The sequence below is a fragment of the Ranitomeya imitator genome, chromosome 4 (genome assembly GCF_032444005.1).
Source record: "Ranitomeya imitator isolate aRanImi1 chromosome 4, aRanImi1.pri, whole genome shotgun sequence".
Lineage (NCBI taxonomy): Eukaryota > Metazoa > Chordata > Amphibia > Anura > Dendrobatidae > Ranitomeya > Ranitomeya imitator.
In genome coordinates this window covers 22855634-22872631 of record NC_091285.1, presented here as the reverse complement: position 1 = coordinate 22872631, position 16998 = coordinate 22855634, and the positions used below count along the sequence as shown (strand labels likewise).

Below are 16998 nucleotides of genomic sequence, written 5' to 3'. Positions count from 1 at the left end.
ACTTAATTTGTCTTAAATGAAAAAAACACAAAAAGAATTGTCCTAAAGCCAAATTGGATATAATTCCACACCAAACATAAAAAAGGGGGTGGACAAAAGTATTGGCACCGTTCGAAAAATCATGTGATGCTTCTCTAATTTGTGTAATTAACAGCACCTGTAACTTACCTGTGACACCTAACAGGTGTTGGCAATAACTAAATCACACTTGCAGCCAGTTGGCATGGATTAAAGTTGACTCAACCTCTGTCCTGTGTCCTTGTGTGTACCACATTGAGCATGGAGAAAAGAAAGAAGACCAAAGAACAGTCTGAGGACTTGAGAAACCAAATTGTGAGGAAGCATGAGCAATCTCAAGGCTACAAGTCCATCTCCAAAGACCTGAATGTTCCTGTGTCTACCGTGCGCAGTGTCATCAAGAAGTTTAAAGCCCATGGCACTGTGGCTAACCTCCCTAGATGTGGATGGAAAAGAAAAAATTACAAGAGATTTCAACGCAAGATTGTGCGGATGTTTGATAAAGAACCTCGACTAACATCCAAACAAGTTCAAGCTGCCCTGCAGTCCGAGGGTACAACGGTGTCAACCCATACTGTCCGTCGGCGTCTGAATGAAAAGGGACTGTATGGTAGGAGACCCAGGAAGACCCCACTTCTTACCCCGAGACATAAAAAAGCCAGGCTGGAGTTTGCCAAAACTAACCTGAAAAAGCCTAAAACGTTTTGGAAGAATGTTCTCTGGTCAGATGAGACAAAAGTAGAGCTTTTTGGGCAAATGCATCAACATAGAGTTTACAGGTGAAAAAAAGAGGCATTCAAAGAAAAGAACACGGTCCCTACAGTCAAACATGGTGGAGGTTCCCTGATGTTTTGGGGTTGCTTTTCTGCCTCTGGCACTGGACTGCTTGACCGTCTGCATGGCTTATGAAGTCTGAAGACTACCAACAAATTTTGCAACATAATGTAGGGCCCAGTGTGAGAAAGCTGGGTCTCCCTCAGAGGTCATGGGTCTTCCAGCAGGACAATGACCCAAAACACACTTCAAAAAGCACTAGAAAATGGTTTGAGAGAGAGCACTGGAGACTTATAAGGTGGCCAGCAATGAGTCCAGACCTGAATCCCATAGAACACCTGTGGAGAGATCTAAAAATGGCAGTTTGGAGAAGGCACCCTTCAAATATCAGGGACCTGGAGCAGTTTGCCAAAGCAGAGCATTGTAAGAAACTCATTGATGGTTACCGGAAGCGGTTGGTCGCAGTTATTTTGGCTAAAGGTTGTGCAACCAAGTATTAGGCTGAGGGTGCCAATACTTTTGTCTGGCCCATTTTTGGAGTTTTGTGTAAAATGATCAATGTTTTGCTTTTGCTCCATTCTCTTTTGTGTTTTTTCATTTAAGACAAATTAAATGAAGATAATAATACCAAAGAATTTGTGATTGCAATCATTTTCAGGAAGAAACTGAGTATTATCTGACAGAATTGCAGGGGTGTCAATACTTTTGGCCATGACTGTACTACGTGACTGGGCAATATACTACGTGACTGGGCAATATACTATGTGGCTGGGCAATATACTACGTGGCTGTGCAATATACTACGTGGCTGGGCAATATTCTACATAACTGGGCAATATACTACGTGGCTAGGCAATATACTACGTCGCTGGGCAATATACTACGTGACTGGGCAATATACTACGTAACTGGGCAATATACTATGTGGCTGGGCAATATACTACGTGACTGGGCAATAAACTACGTGGCTGGGCAATATACTACGTGGCTCTGTGCTGGGCAATATACTACGTGACTGGACAATATACTACGTCGCTGAGCAATATACTACGTGGCTGGGCAATATACTACGTGACTGGGCAATATACTATGTCACTGGGCAATATACTACGTGACTGGGCAATATGCTGTACTACATGACTGGGCAATATACTACAGGGCTGGGCAATATACTACGTGACTGGACAATATACTACGTCGCTGGGCAATATACTACGTGGCTGGGCAATATACTACGTGACTGGGCAATATACTATGTCACTGGGCAATATACTACGTGACTGGGCAATATACTACATGACTGGGCAATATACTACGTGACTAGGCAATATACTATGTGGCTCGGCAATATACTACGTGTCTGGGCAATATACTACGTGTCTGGGCAATATACTACGTGGCTGGGCAATATACTATGTGGCTGGGCAATATACTACGTGTCTGGGCAATATACTACGTGACTGGGCAATATACTACGTGACTGGGCAATATACTACGTCGCTGGGAAATATACTACGTGGCTGTGCAATATACTAAGTGACTGGGCAATATACTATATCACTGGGCAATATGCTACGTGACTTGGCAATATACTACGTGACTGGGCAATATACTATGTCACTGGACAATATACTACGTGGCTGGGCAATATACTACGTGGCTGGGCAATATACTACGTGACTGGGCAATATACTACGTGACTGGGCAATATACTACGTGGCTGGGCAATATACTACGTGGCTGGGCAATATACTACGTGTCTGGGCAATATACTACGTGACTGGGCAATATACTACGTCGCTGGGAAATATACTACGTGGCTGTGCAATATACTAAGTGACTGGGCAATATACTATGTCACTGGGCAATATACTACGTGACTGGGCAATATACTACGTGACTGGGCAATATACTACGTGACTAGGCAATATACTACGTGGCTGGGCAATATACTACGTGTCTGGGCAATATACTACGTGGCTGGGCAATATACTACGTGTCTGGGCAATATACTACGTGTCTGGGCAATATACTACGTGGCTGGGCAATATACTATGTGGCTGGGCAATATACTACGTGTCTGGGCAATATACTACGTGGCTGGGCAATATACTATGTGGCTGGGCAATATACTACATGGGCTGTGCTATATACTACGTGTCTGGGCAATATACTACGTGACTAGGCAATATACTACGTGGCTGGGCAATATACTATGTGGCTGGGCAATATACTACGTGGCTGGGCAATATACTACGTGACTAGGCAATATACTACGTGGCTGGGCAATATACTACGTGGACATGCATATTCTAGAATACCCAATGCGTTAGAATCGGGCCACCATCTAGTCTATATATATAATTGTTTAAGGGGTACTTCCGTCTTTCTGTCCCGGAAATCCCGCGTCGCTGATTGGTCTCGCCAGCTGCCTGTCATGGCTGCCGTAACGGGCACAGTCCGATTAGTCCCTCCTCTGCAGTCAGTTCCCGGCGCCCGCATACTCCCCTCCAGTCACCGCTCACACAGGGTTGATGCCAGTGGCAACGGACCGCATTATGCTGCGGGTAACGCACTCTGTTACCGCTGCTATTAACCCTGTGTGTCCCCAACTTTTTACTATTGCTACTGCCTATGCAGCATCTGAGTAAAAAGGTGTAATGTTAAAAATAATAAAAAAACAAAAAACCTGCTATACTCACCCTCTGTAGTCGGCCGAGCAGCGCGCGGCCTCCGCCATCTTCCGTTCCCAGAGATGCATTGCGAAATTACCCAGAAGACTTAGCGGTCTCGCGAGACCACTAAGTCATCTGGGTAATTTCGCAATGCATCCTGGGAACGGAAGATGGCGGCAGCCGCGCGCTGTTATGACCTGGTGGTTAGGAGCACCCGGCACGACCTGATAGTTAAACTCACACAGGACAAGCTCTGGGATGTGGGAGCTCTGCTGACCGCAACCCCTAATCCTATCACACACACTAGAAATAGCCGTGGAGCGCTCCTGACTCTCCCTAGACGCCTCTTCACAGCCTAAGAGCTAGCTAGCCCTAGAGATAGAAAATAAAGCCTACCTTGCCTCAGAGAAATTCCCCAAAGGAAAAGGCAGCCCCCCACATATATTGACTGTGAGTAAAGATGAAGTCACAAACGCAGAAATGAAACAGGTTTCAGCAAAGGGAGGCCAGACTTACTAAACAGACAGAGGATAGGAAAGGTATCTTTGCGGTCAGCACAAAAACTACAAAAGGCCACGCAGAGTGTGCAAAAAGACCTCCGCACCGACTCACAGTGCGGAGATGCCACTCTGCATCCCAGAGCTTCCAGCTAGCAAGACAAAATCATGATAACCAGCTGGACAAGGAAACAATGAACAAATAATAACTATCAGGAACTTAGCTTCTGCTGGAGAAGACAGGTCGCCAGAAAGATCCAAGAGCGAACTGAACCAATGCAGGAACATTGACAGCTGGCATGGAGTAACCATCTAAGTGGAGTTAAATAGAGCAGCCAACCAAAGGATAAACCACGTCACCTGTGCAAGGAACCTCAGAAGCAGCAGCTTCACTCATAGCCACCAGAGGGAGTCCATGGACAGAACTCGCCGAAGTACCATTCATGACCACAGGAGGGAGATCGACAACAGAATTCACAACAGTACCCCCCCCTTGAGGAGGGGTCACCGAACCCTCACCATAGCCCCCAGGCCGATCAGGATGAGCCAAATGAAAGGCACGAACTAGATCGGCAGCATGAACATCAGAGGCAAAAACCAAGGAATTATCTTCCTGACCATAACCCTTCCACTTGACCAGGTACTGGAGTTTCCGTCTCGAAACACGAGAATCCAAAATCTTCTCCACCACATACTCCAACTCCCCCTCGACCAACACCGGGGCAGGAGGATCAACGGATGGAACCATAGGCGCCGCGTATCTCCGCAACAACGACCTATGGAACACATTATGGATGGCAAAAGAAGCTGGAAGGTCCAAACGAAATGACACAGGATTAAGAACTTCAGAAATCTTATATGGCCCAATGAAACGAGGCTTAAACTTAGGAGAGGAAACCTTCATAGGAACATGACGAGATGACAACCAAACCAAATCCCCAACACGAAGTCGGGGACCAACACAGCGCCGGCGGTTAGCGAAACGTTGGGCCTTCTCCTGGGACAATGTCAAATTGTCCACCACATGAGTCCAAATCTGCTGCAACCTGTCCACCACCGTATCCACACCAGGACAGTCCGAAGGCTCAACCTGCCCTCAAGAGAAACGAGGATGGAAACCAGAATTACAGAAAAAAGGAGAAACTAAAGTAGCTGAGCTGGCCCGATTATTAAGGGCGAACTCAGCCAAAGGCAAGAAGGACACCCAATCATCCTGATCAGCAGAAACAAAGCATCTCTGATATGTTTCCAAAGTCTGATTAGTTCGTTCGGTTTGGCCATTAGTCTGGGGATGGAAGGCCGAAGAAAAAGACAAATCAATGCCCATCTTAGCACAAAAGGACCGCCAAAACCTCGAAACAAACTGGGAACCTCTGTCCGAGACGATGTTCTCTGGAATGCCATGCAAACGAACCACATGCTGGAAAAACAATGGCACCAAATCAGAGGAGGAAGGCAATTTAGACAAGGGTACCAAATGGACCATCTTAGAGAAGCGATCACAAACCACCCAAATTACCGACATCCTTTGAGAAACAGGAAGATCAGAAATAAAATCCATGGAAATATGCGTCCAGGGCCTTTTCGGGACCGGCAAGGGCAAAAGCAACCCACTGGCACGAGAACAGCAGGGCTTAGCCCGAGCACAAGTTCCACAGGACTGCACAAAAGAACGCACATCCCGTGACAAGGAAGGCCACCAAAAGGATCTAGCCACCAAATCTCTGGTACCAAAGATTCCAGGATGACCAGCCAACACCGAACAATGAACCTCAGAGATAACTCTACTAGTCCATCTATCAGGGACAAACAGTTTCTCCGTAGGACAACGGTCAGGTCTATCAGCCTGAAACTTCTGCAGCACGCGCCGCAAATCAGGGGAGATGGCAGACAAAATTACCCCCTCTTTGAGAATACCCGCCGGCTCCGGAACACCCGGAGAATCAGGCACAAAACTCCTTGACAGGGCATCAGCCTTCACATTCTTAGATCCCAGAAGGTATGAAACCACAAAATCAAAACGGGAGAAAAAGAGCGACCATCGAGCCTGTCTAGGATTCAACCGTTTGGCAGACTCGAGATAAGTCAAATTCTTGTGATCAGTCAAGACCACCACGCGATGCTCAGCTCCTTCAAGCCAATGACGCCACTCCTCGAATGCCCACTTCATGGCCAACAACTCTCGATTGCCAACATCATAATTGCGCTCAGCAGGCGAGAATTTTCTAGAAAAGAAGGCACATGGTTTCATCACCGAGCCATCAGAACTTCTTTGCGACAAAACAGCCCCTGCTCCAATCTCAGAAGCATCAACCTCGACCTGAAATGGGAGCGAAACATCTGGCTGGCACAACACAGGGGCAGAAGAAAAACGACGCTTCAACTCCTGAAAAGCCTCTACAGCCGCAGAGGACCAATTGACCACATCAGCACCTTTCTTGGTCAAATCAGTCAACGGTTTAGCAATACTAGAAAAATTAGCGATGAAGCGACGGTAAAAATTAGCAAAGCCCAGAAACTTCTGCAGGCTCTTCACAGATGTCGGCTGAGTCCAATAATAAATGGCCTGAACTTTAACAGGGTCCATCTCGATAGTAGAAGGGGAAAAAATGAAACCCAAAAATGAAACCTTCTGAACTCCAAAGAGACACTTTGACCCCTTCACAAACAAGGAATTCGCACGAAGGACCTGGAACACCATTCTGACCTGCTTCACATGAGACTCCCAATCATCCGAAAAGACCAAAATGTCATCCAAATATACAATCATGAATCTATCCAGGTACTCTCGAAAGATGTCATGCATAAAGGACTGAAACACAGATGGAGCATTAGAAAGCCCGAATGGCATAACCAGGTACTGAAAATGGCCCTCGGGCGTATTAAATGCTGTTTTCCATTCATCGCCCTGTTTAATTCACACAAGATTATACGCCCCTCGAAGATCTATCTTGGTGAACCAACTAGCCCCCTTAATCCGAGCAAACAAAACAGACAGCAGCGGCAAAGGGTACTGAAATTTGACTGTGATCTTATTAAGAAGGCGGTAATCAATACAAGGTCTCAAAGAGCCATCCTTCTTGGCCACAAAAAAGAAACCTGCTCCCAATGGTGACGACGACGGGCGAATATGACCCTTCTCCAAGGATTCCTTTATATAACTCCGCATAGCGGCGTGCTCTGGCACAGATAAATTAAACAGTCGGCCCTTAGGAAACTTACTACCAGGAATCAAATTAATAGCACAATCGCAATCCCTATGAGGAGGTAGGGCACCGGATTTGGGCTCCTCAAATACATCCTGGTAATCTGATAAAAACTCAGGGACTTCAGAAGGAGTGGAAGGCGAAATTGACAACAATGGAACATCACCATGTACCCCCTGACAACCCCAGCCAGACACAGACATAGATTTCCAATCCAACACTGGATTATGGACCTGTAGCCATGGCAACCCCAAAACGACCACATCATGCAGATTATGCAACACCAAAAAGCGAATATCCTCCTGATGTGCAGGAGCCATGCACATGGTCAATTGAGTCCAGTACTGAGGCTTATTCTTGGCCAAAGGCGTAGCATCAATTCCTCTCAATGGAATAGGATACTGCAAGGGCTCCAAGAAAAAACCACAGCGCCTAGCAAACTCCAAGTCCATCAAATTCAGGGCAGCGCCTGAATCCACAAATGCCATAACAGAATAGGACGGCAGAGAGCAAATCAGAGTAACGGACAAAAGAAATTTAGACTGTACCGTACCAATGGTGGCAGACCTAGCGAACCGCTTAGTGCGCTTAGGACAATTGGAGATAGCATGAGTGGACTCACCACAGTAAAAACACAGCCCATTCCGACGTCTGTGTTCTTGCCGTTCAGCTCCGGCCAAAGTCCCATCACACTGCATAGGCTCAGGCCTATGCTCAGAGAATACCGCCAGACGGTGCACAGCTCCGCGCTCACGCAAGCGCCGATCGATCTGAATGGCCAAGGACATAGACTCATTCAAACCAGCAGGCGTGGGAAATCCCACCATGACATCCTTAAGGGCTTCAGAAAGACCCTTTCTGAAAATTGCCGCCAGGGCACACTCATTCCACTGAGTAAGCACAGACCACTTTCTAAACTTCTGACAGTACACCTCCGCTTCATCCTGACCCTGACACAAAGCCAGCAAGATTTTCTCTGCCTGATCCACTGAATTTGGTTCATCATAAAGCAATCCAAGCGCCAGAAAAAAAGCATCAACATCACGCAATGCAGGATCTCCTGGCGCAAGGGAAAATGCCCAGTCTTGAGGGTCACCACGCAACAAAGAAATAATGATTTTTACTTGTTGAACGGGGTCACCGGAGGAGCGGGGTTTCAAAGCTAGAAACAGTTTACAATTATTTTTGAAATTCAAGAACTTAGATCTATCCCCAGAAAATAAATCAGGAATAGGAATTCTAGGCTCTAACATAGGATTCTGAACCACAAAATCTTGAATGTTTTGTACCCTTGCAGTGAGATGATCCACACAAGAGGACAGACCTTGAATGTCCATATCTACACCTGTGTCCTGAACCACCCAAAGGTCTAGGGGAAAAGAAAGACAAAACACAGTGCAAAGAAAAAAAAATGGTCTCAGAACTTCTCTTATCCCTCTATTGAGATGCATTAATACTTTGGGCCAGCTGTACTGTTATGACCTGGTGGTTAGGCGCACCCGGCACGACCTGATAGTTAAACTCACGCAGGACAAGCTCTGGGATGTGGGAGCTCTGCTGACCGCAACCCCTAATCCTATCACACACACTAGAAATAGCCGTGGAGCGTTCCTGACTCTCCCTAGACGCCTCTTCACAGCCTAAGAGCTAACTAGCCCTAGAGATAGAAAATAAAGCCTACCTTGCCTCAGAGAAATTCCCCAAAGGAAAAGGCAGCCCCCCACATATATTGACTGTGAGTTAAGATGAAGTCACAAACACAGAAATGAAACAGGTTTCAGCAAAGGGAGGCCAGACTTACTAAACAGACTGAGGATAGGAAAGGTAACTTTGCGGTCAGCACAAAAACTACAAAAGACCATGCAGAGTGTGCAAAAAGACCTCCGCACCGACTCACGGTGCGGAGATGCCACTCTGCATCCCAGAGCTTCCAGCTAGCAAGACAAAATCATGATAACCAGCTGGACAAGGAAACAATGAACAAATAATAACTATCAGGAACTTAGCTTCTGCAGGAGAAGGCAGGTAACCAGAGAGATCCAAGAGCGAACTGAACCAATGCAGGAACATTGACAGCTGGCATGGAGTAACGATCTGAGTGGAGTTAATAAAAGCAGCCAACCAAAGGATAATCCACGTCACCTGTGCAAGGAACCTCAGAAGCAGCAGCTTCACTCACAGCCACCAGAGGGAGTCCATGGACAGAACTCGCCGAAGTACCATTCACGACCACAGGAGGGAGTTCGACAACAGAATTCACAACAGCGCGCTCATCGCCTGCGCCAGAGGTTCGCTGGATTGGATCCCGGCAGGTGAGTATATAACTATTTTTTTATTTTAATTATTTTTTTTAACAGGGATATGGTGCCCACACTGCTATATACTACGTGGGCTGTGTTATGTACTGTGTGGGCTGTGCTATATATTATGTGGCCAGTGTTATGTACTGCGTGTGCTGTGCTATATATTACGTGGCCAGTGTTATATACTGGGCGGGCTGTGTTATATACTACGTCGCCTGTGTTATATACTGTGTGGCCGCTATATACTGCATGGGCTGTGTTATATAGTACGTGGGCTGTGTTATATACTGTTTGGGCTGTGTTATATACTGTGTGGCCTGTGTTATATACTGTGTGAGCTGTGTTATATACTGTTTGGGCTGTGTTATATACTGCGTGGCCACTGTTATACATTGCGTGGCCTGAATTAACGCATCAGGTATTGTACAATATGTATGTATGTTTGTATATAGCAGCCACATAGTATATAGCACAGGCCACGTCGTATTTGTCTGCTATATACTACATGGCACCTATATACTATGTGGCCTGTGCTATATACTAGGTGGCTGCTATATACATACATACATATTCTAGAATACCCGATGCGTTAGAATCGGGCCACCATCTAGTGAATAATAAATGACACTAGAACGGCCCCCCACCAGCATTGACTTCTGCTCCAAATCTTCTCAGGTTGTCCTGTTCTACAACATTCCAGCCCTCCCCGGGGATACAGACCAGAGATCGCCACATGCATTTTAATACCTCTTAAGCTGCACCATGTAAATCAGGGCTGAACACTGGAATAAATCACGAGTTCTTGGGGTTTTTATTTGAGAACAAAAAATGCTGATTACAGGACTAAGCTCTAGAGATTTTCTCGGCTGTAAATCAGCCCCGCTACTAGTCTTAGCCCACACTTCTAAGGAGATCAGGTTTTCTTTCATGGAACAGTATACTGTTTTCTTGGAAGCTTGTATGGTTTGGCGGTCTTATACAATATGGCAGGAAATCTAATATAAGGGTTCAACAAATCTGCTTCTGATTTTGTAGGCCTCATGTATCAGCAAAGAATGAACCCTTGAATTACTTCGCCCACCCTTCATCCTCTTCATCATTCTCCAATGGGACAGAATATTTAGCATAAATGCGTAAATGATCCATTGGGCTGGAAACAGCCTTGTCCAAAAAAAAGGAAACAAACGAGAAAAAGGTAATATAAGTTTATGCACATACACACATACAAACACGAACATAAAAACCTACAATTTCAGCAAATCAATTAAATAATACTGCTATACTATAAACATAAATAGCACCGCAGCACCACACACATAAATAATACTAACGTACGCATAAATAATACTGCTTTACTGTAATATAAATAGTAGTGCTATTTAATACACATAAATAACACTATAAAGATAAATAGTACCATTATGCCAAAAACATTACTGGTACTAATGTACATATAAACAATACTGCTTCACTGTACATATAAATAGTACCGCTATCTAATACACTTAAATGATACATCGATACCATACACATAAATAGTATTAATATACACACAAATAACACTATAAAAATAAATAGTACCACTATGCTAAAAACAAATGGTATTAATATACATATAAACAATACTGCTTCACTGTACATATAAATAGTACCGCTATCTATTACACTTAAATAATACCTTGATACCAGAAACATAAATATTACTAATATACACATAAATAACATTATACATATAGCTAGTGCTGAGATCAAATACAAATAATAACACTATAAATAGAAATCATACCGCCATACCATACACATAAATAATACTAATATACACAAAAATGCTTACACACATATTTTCGATGATCTGCTTTTTCCCCAGCTGTCACAATGGATCCAGTATTCATCATCCAATCATCCATATGAGGGGAATGTGAGCCTTGCCAGGGAACACAGCGAAACAGGAAATCTGCAGGACTCCGAGCAGCTGCCATTTGGCTGCCATCTTGCACTCGTAGCAAAAATCATCTACATGGGAAACCCAAAAAATGTGAACTTCCCAAAGTGTCAGCCTTATGATCAGAGTTTACAAAAGAGTCACCACTCCTCGATCTGTCCTAGAATATTCTGCAACTATATTAAGCTAATTACCCTGACGACATAGTGCTGAACTAATTACAGATCTAATGCTTTATCATTAATGACTTGCCCATTAAAGCTCCTCAGCCCTGCGAGCGGAATCTATTACTGTGCGAAGGAATGAAAAGAAAAAAAAAAGTCACATTTTTTCACACTTAATAAATTGGAGGATTTTTTCTACCGCTAAGCCGAATTTATTGTAGTTATATTCTTGCACATAGGGGCAGTATTATAGTAGTTATATTCTTGTATATAGGGGCAGTATTATAGTAGTTATATTCTTGTACATAGGAGCAGTATTATAGTAGTTATATTCTTGTACATAGGAGCAGTATTATAGTAGTTATATTCTTGTACATGGGGGCAGTATTATAGTAGTTATATTCTTGTACATAGGGGCAGTATTATAGTAGTTATATTCTTGTACATAGGGGCAGTATTATAGTAGTTATATTCTTGTATATAGGGGCAGTATTATAGTAGTTATATTCTTGTACATAGGGGGCAGTATTATAGTAGTTATATTCTTGTACATAGGAGCAGTATTATTGTAGTTATATTCTTGTACATAGGGGCAGTATTATAGTAGTTATATTCTTGTACATAGGGGCAGTATTATAGTAGTTATATTCTTGTACATAGGAGCAGTATTATAGTAGTTATATTCTTGTACATAGGAGCAGTATTATAGTAGTTATATTCTTGTACATAGGAGCAGTATTATAGTAGTTATATTCTTGTACATAGGGGCAGTATTATAGTAGTTATATTCTTGTATATAGGGGCAGTATTATAGTAGTTATATTCTTGTACATAGGGGGCAGTATTATAGTAGTTATATTCTTGTACATAGGAGCAGTATTATAGTAGTTATATTCTTGTACATAGGAGCAGTATTATAGTAGTTATATTCTTGTATATAGGGGCAGTATTATAGTAGTTATATTCTTGTACATAGGGGGCAGTATTATAATAGTTATATTCTTGTACATAGGGGCAGTATTATAGTAGTTATATTCTTGTACATAGGGGCAGTATTATAGTAGTTATATTCTTGTACATAGTGGCAGTATTATAGTAGTTATATTCTTGTACATAGGGACAGTATTATAGTAGTTATATTCTTGTACATAGGAGCAGTATTATAGTAGTTATATTCTTGTACATAGGGAGCAGTATTATAGTAGTTATATTCTTGTACATAGGAGCAGTATTATAGTAGTTATATTCTTGTACATAGGGAGCAGTATTATAGTAGTTATATTCTTGCACATAGGAGCAGTATTATAGTAGTTATATTCTTGTACATAGGGAGCAGTATTATAGTAGTTATATTCTTGCACATAGGAGCAGTATTATAGTAGTTATATTCTTGTACATAGGGAGCAGTATTATAGTAGTTATATTCCTGTACATAGCAGTATTATAGTAGTTATATTCTTGTACATAGGAGCAGTATTATAGTAGTTATATTCTTGTACATAGGGAGCAGTATTATAGTAGTTATATTCTTGTACATGGGGGCAGTATTATAGTAGTTATATTCTTGTACATAGGGAGCAGTATTATAGTAGTTATATTCCTGTACATAGCAGTATTATAGTAGTTATATTCTTGTACATAGGAGCAGTATTATAGTAGTTATATTCTTGTACATAGGGAGCAGTATTATAGTAGTTATATTCTTGTACATGGGGCAGTATTATAGTAGTTATAGTCTTGTACATAGGGAGCAGTATTATAGTAGTTATATTCTTGCACATAGGAGCAGTATTATAGTAGTTATAGTCTTGTACATAGGGAGCAGTATTATAGTAGTTATATTCTTGTACATGGGGGCAGTATTATAGTAGTTATAGTCTTGTACATAGGGAGCAGTATTATAGTAGTTATATTCTTGCACATAGGAGCAGTATTATAGTAGTTATATTCTTGTACATATGGAGCAGTATTATAGTAGTTATATTCTTGCACATAGGAGCAGTATTATAGTAGTTATATTCTTGTACATAGGGAGCAGTATTTTAGTAGTTATATTCTTGCACATAGGAGCAGTATTATAGTAGTTATAGTCTTGCATATAGGAGCAGTATTATAGTAGTTATAGTCTTGCATATAGGAGCAGTATTATAGTAGTTATATTCTTGCACATAGGAGCAGTATTATAGTAGTTATATTCTTGTACATAAGGGCAGTATTTTAGTAGTTATATTCTTGCACATAGGAGCAGTATTATAGTAGTTATAGTCTTGCATATAGGAGCAGTATTATAGTAGCTTGATGAGTGCCAACCTTAGTCTGCTGCCAGTTTTAGTCTCTAGATAGTCATATACGGTATTACTTGGTTTATCTGAATCTATGTCGCCTGCACAGTCGCGTCACCACTTCCTTGAAACCCCCTGAGAGAGGACGAAGAGGAAGTGTAAGTATATAACGTATATCGCCCCCATATACCGTACTGCATGGGGTTATGAGATACATTTAAAGGGAATTTCAGATCTTTATGGAATTTGGAACCTTGAGGTTGAGTTCTTTAACATTTTCACGATTTCTTCTTCCCGCCTCCATTTACATCTAGAAGCACGAACCTAATTTTAGTGCCGCTGCTTCCAGTCCATAGAGACTTCTTCTGATGATACATTTAACCTGCGCCGGTACATTGTAACAAACTGTAATGACAGGGGAGAGATCTGTCCTAATGATGTTCTCGACTTCAGAAGAAAAGCAGAAAATAGAGAGAAATTACAACACAAGACTATCAGACGAATGTACGGTTACACAACTTCCAAGAAAGGAGCAGCGTACTAGATATCATGTCACTATTCAAAGCGTTCCTGTAATTTCAGGTGACTTTTCAGAATAAGCCGTCATACCTGTGTACATGAAGAATAACACTAGTTCTGACTTGTACCCTGTATTCTCATTAGTCTTCCTTTCTGCCGCCCCATTTATCTTTTATTTCCAGTTGTCTCTGAGCTAGTGGGTGATGACTAGATGCTATATTGACTCTGTTAAACCTACAGACATGAGGGATGCCTGCTCTCCTTTCTCTATTTAACACATGTACAGAAGAAGGAGAAGCATGGAGGACATTATACAGCATTAATGAGCAGTGTAGATGTGAATCCATCACTGGGGTAAGATAACACACTTACTAGAAAGCAATAATAACACGAAAGACATTATACAGCAATATTGACCAGTGTAGATGTGAATACAGCACTGGAGTAAGATAATACACTTACTCATTATTGGTCACTGGCCGCTCCTGCCAGCGATGCAGCTGCTCCACATCAACAGAGCAGCTCTTCTTTTTACGCACTGCTCTGTAGATAAAGTGTGACTGCTGATGTCATGTTGATTGACAGCTGTCTCGCCTCAGTTAGGCAGTCAATCGGCATGACGTCAGCAGGCACATCCCACCAACAGAGCAGACTGGAAGAGAATCACCGGCAGGAGCTGTCTGTGCCGGTGGAGATCAGTGCCAGGCACAACTGGCAGGTAGTTATCAATCACCTGCCTGTAAGGTCTTAGTCAGGTTGCTATCTACGTGCCTGTTGTAACTGGTGCCGGCTCATTAGTGGTCACTGGCCGCTCCTGCCAGCGATGCAGCTGCTCCACATCAACAGAGCAGCTCTTCTTCTTACGCACTGCTCTGAAGATAGGGTGTGACTGGTGACGTCATGCTGATTGACAGCTGTCTCACCTCAATTAGGCAGTCAATCAGCATGACGTCAGCAGGCACATCCTGTCAACAGAGCAGAGTGGAACAGAATCGCCGGCAGGAGCTGTCTGTGCTGGCGAAGATCGGTGGCAGGCATAACAGGCAGCCGGTAATAAAAAAAAATGATATAGTTCTGATTCTGAATAACCCCTTTTAACAGTATGCAGTCAGCTCTTAAGCTCCCCCTAGTGGTAGCAGAATGTTATATTTTATTACAAATTCTATGCAGAGGAAAAAAAAAATAAAAAAAACTCCGGTCACCACAACGTTTTATTAATAAATGAATCCTCACTTGATGTTAGATCTCTTTAGACGGCAAAACTAAATGGTGTTCAGATGTGGACACTGCTCCTTAGTATTTCATTTTCTGACATTTTTGCACCAGTGTTGCAGCCTCAGCTGTTCTTAATGTGAGATGCTGAGCTTGGCCATTTAATGCGAGACACGGACAGAAATCATATCTGGCTATTCTGCAACTAGTTCACATGAAACGATTAACCTTTGATTTCCATGACCCCCGACAGGCAGAAAATAAACCCGTCCTCATCACGCTGACAGTCTAATCTTCCCCAGACCCAAAGTAATCTGCAAAAAAAGCTTAATCATGGCGTAATGAAAAGTTCTACAGCTTCCTAGCATGATCGGCATCAGTCCTTTCCAAGATCTCTGCTTGCAGTCAGTGAAAGGAAACCTCGGGCATTTTTTCTTCACTTACTAGAAAGCAGCAGTAGCATGGAACACATTATACAGCATTACTGAGCAGTGTAGATGTGAATCCAGCACTGGGGTAAGATAATACACTTACTGGAGAACAGCAACATCATGAAGGACATTATATAGCATTACTGAGCACAGGTATACGTGAATCCAGCACTGGGTTAAAATAAATCGCTCACTAGAAAGCAACAACATGAAGGATATTATGGAGCATTACTGAGCAGTGTAGATGTGAATTCAGCACTGGGGTAAGATAACACACTTACTAGAAAGCAGCAGCAGCATGGAATACATTATACAGAATTACTGAGCAGTTAAGTTGTGAAAACAACAGTGGGGTAATTTAAAACACTTATTAAAAGCAGAAGCAGCATGGAAGACATTATTCAGCATTACTGTGCAGTGCAAATGTGAATCCAGCACTGGAGTCAGATAAAACACTCACTGGAGAGCAGTAGCATCATGGAGGGCATTATATAGCATTACTGAGCACAGGTATATGTGAATCAAACACTGGGTTAAGATAAATCGCTCACTAGAAAGCAGCAGCATGGAGGATATTATGGAGCATTACTAAGCAGTGTAAATGTGAATTCAGCACTGGAGTAAGATGAAACACTTACTAGAAAGCAGGGGAGGTACAGAAGGGGAGGTACAATTCCTCTAGACCAGTGAGGACAAAGTGGTACGGCTATTTTTGCAAAAATTTAAAAGGATACCTAAAAACTTGGGCTATATCCATACAGATCATTTATTGCATCACCGCGCCCGCACTCCATGCCACACGTACCTACATTTTATGCCAACTTTGGCTTTATGAGGCAGTAAAGTCTTGTTCTGTACCAGATTTTTCCTGAACATTTTACCCTTGAGACACATTTTAAGAATAAAGACATTTTCTATCGTAAAATAAGACTTAACATGGGCTCCTAAGAGCTTCTTCAGCAGCTGAATTCATTA

General features: G+C 42.6%; 1 long non-coding RNA gene across 2 annotated transcripts in view; it reads right to left on the bottom strand.

The window, feature by feature from the left end:
* Positions 1-10285: 10285 nt before the first annotated feature.
* LOC138675265 (uncharacterized) overlaps positions 10286-16998 on the bottom strand; it is a 53399-nt gene continuing 46686 nt past the window's right edge. The window contains exons 2-4 of one of the 2 annotated variants that reach the window (XR_011320655.1): positions 14186-14266; positions 11308-11486; positions 10286-10634 (exon numbers count right to left, since the gene is read on the bottom strand). This is a non-coding gene — a long non-coding RNA (uncharacterized lncRNA). The remainder of the gene's footprint in view (positions 10635-11307; positions 11487-14185; positions 14267-16998) is intronic. The other variant, XR_011320656.1, reaches the window with a different exon arrangement.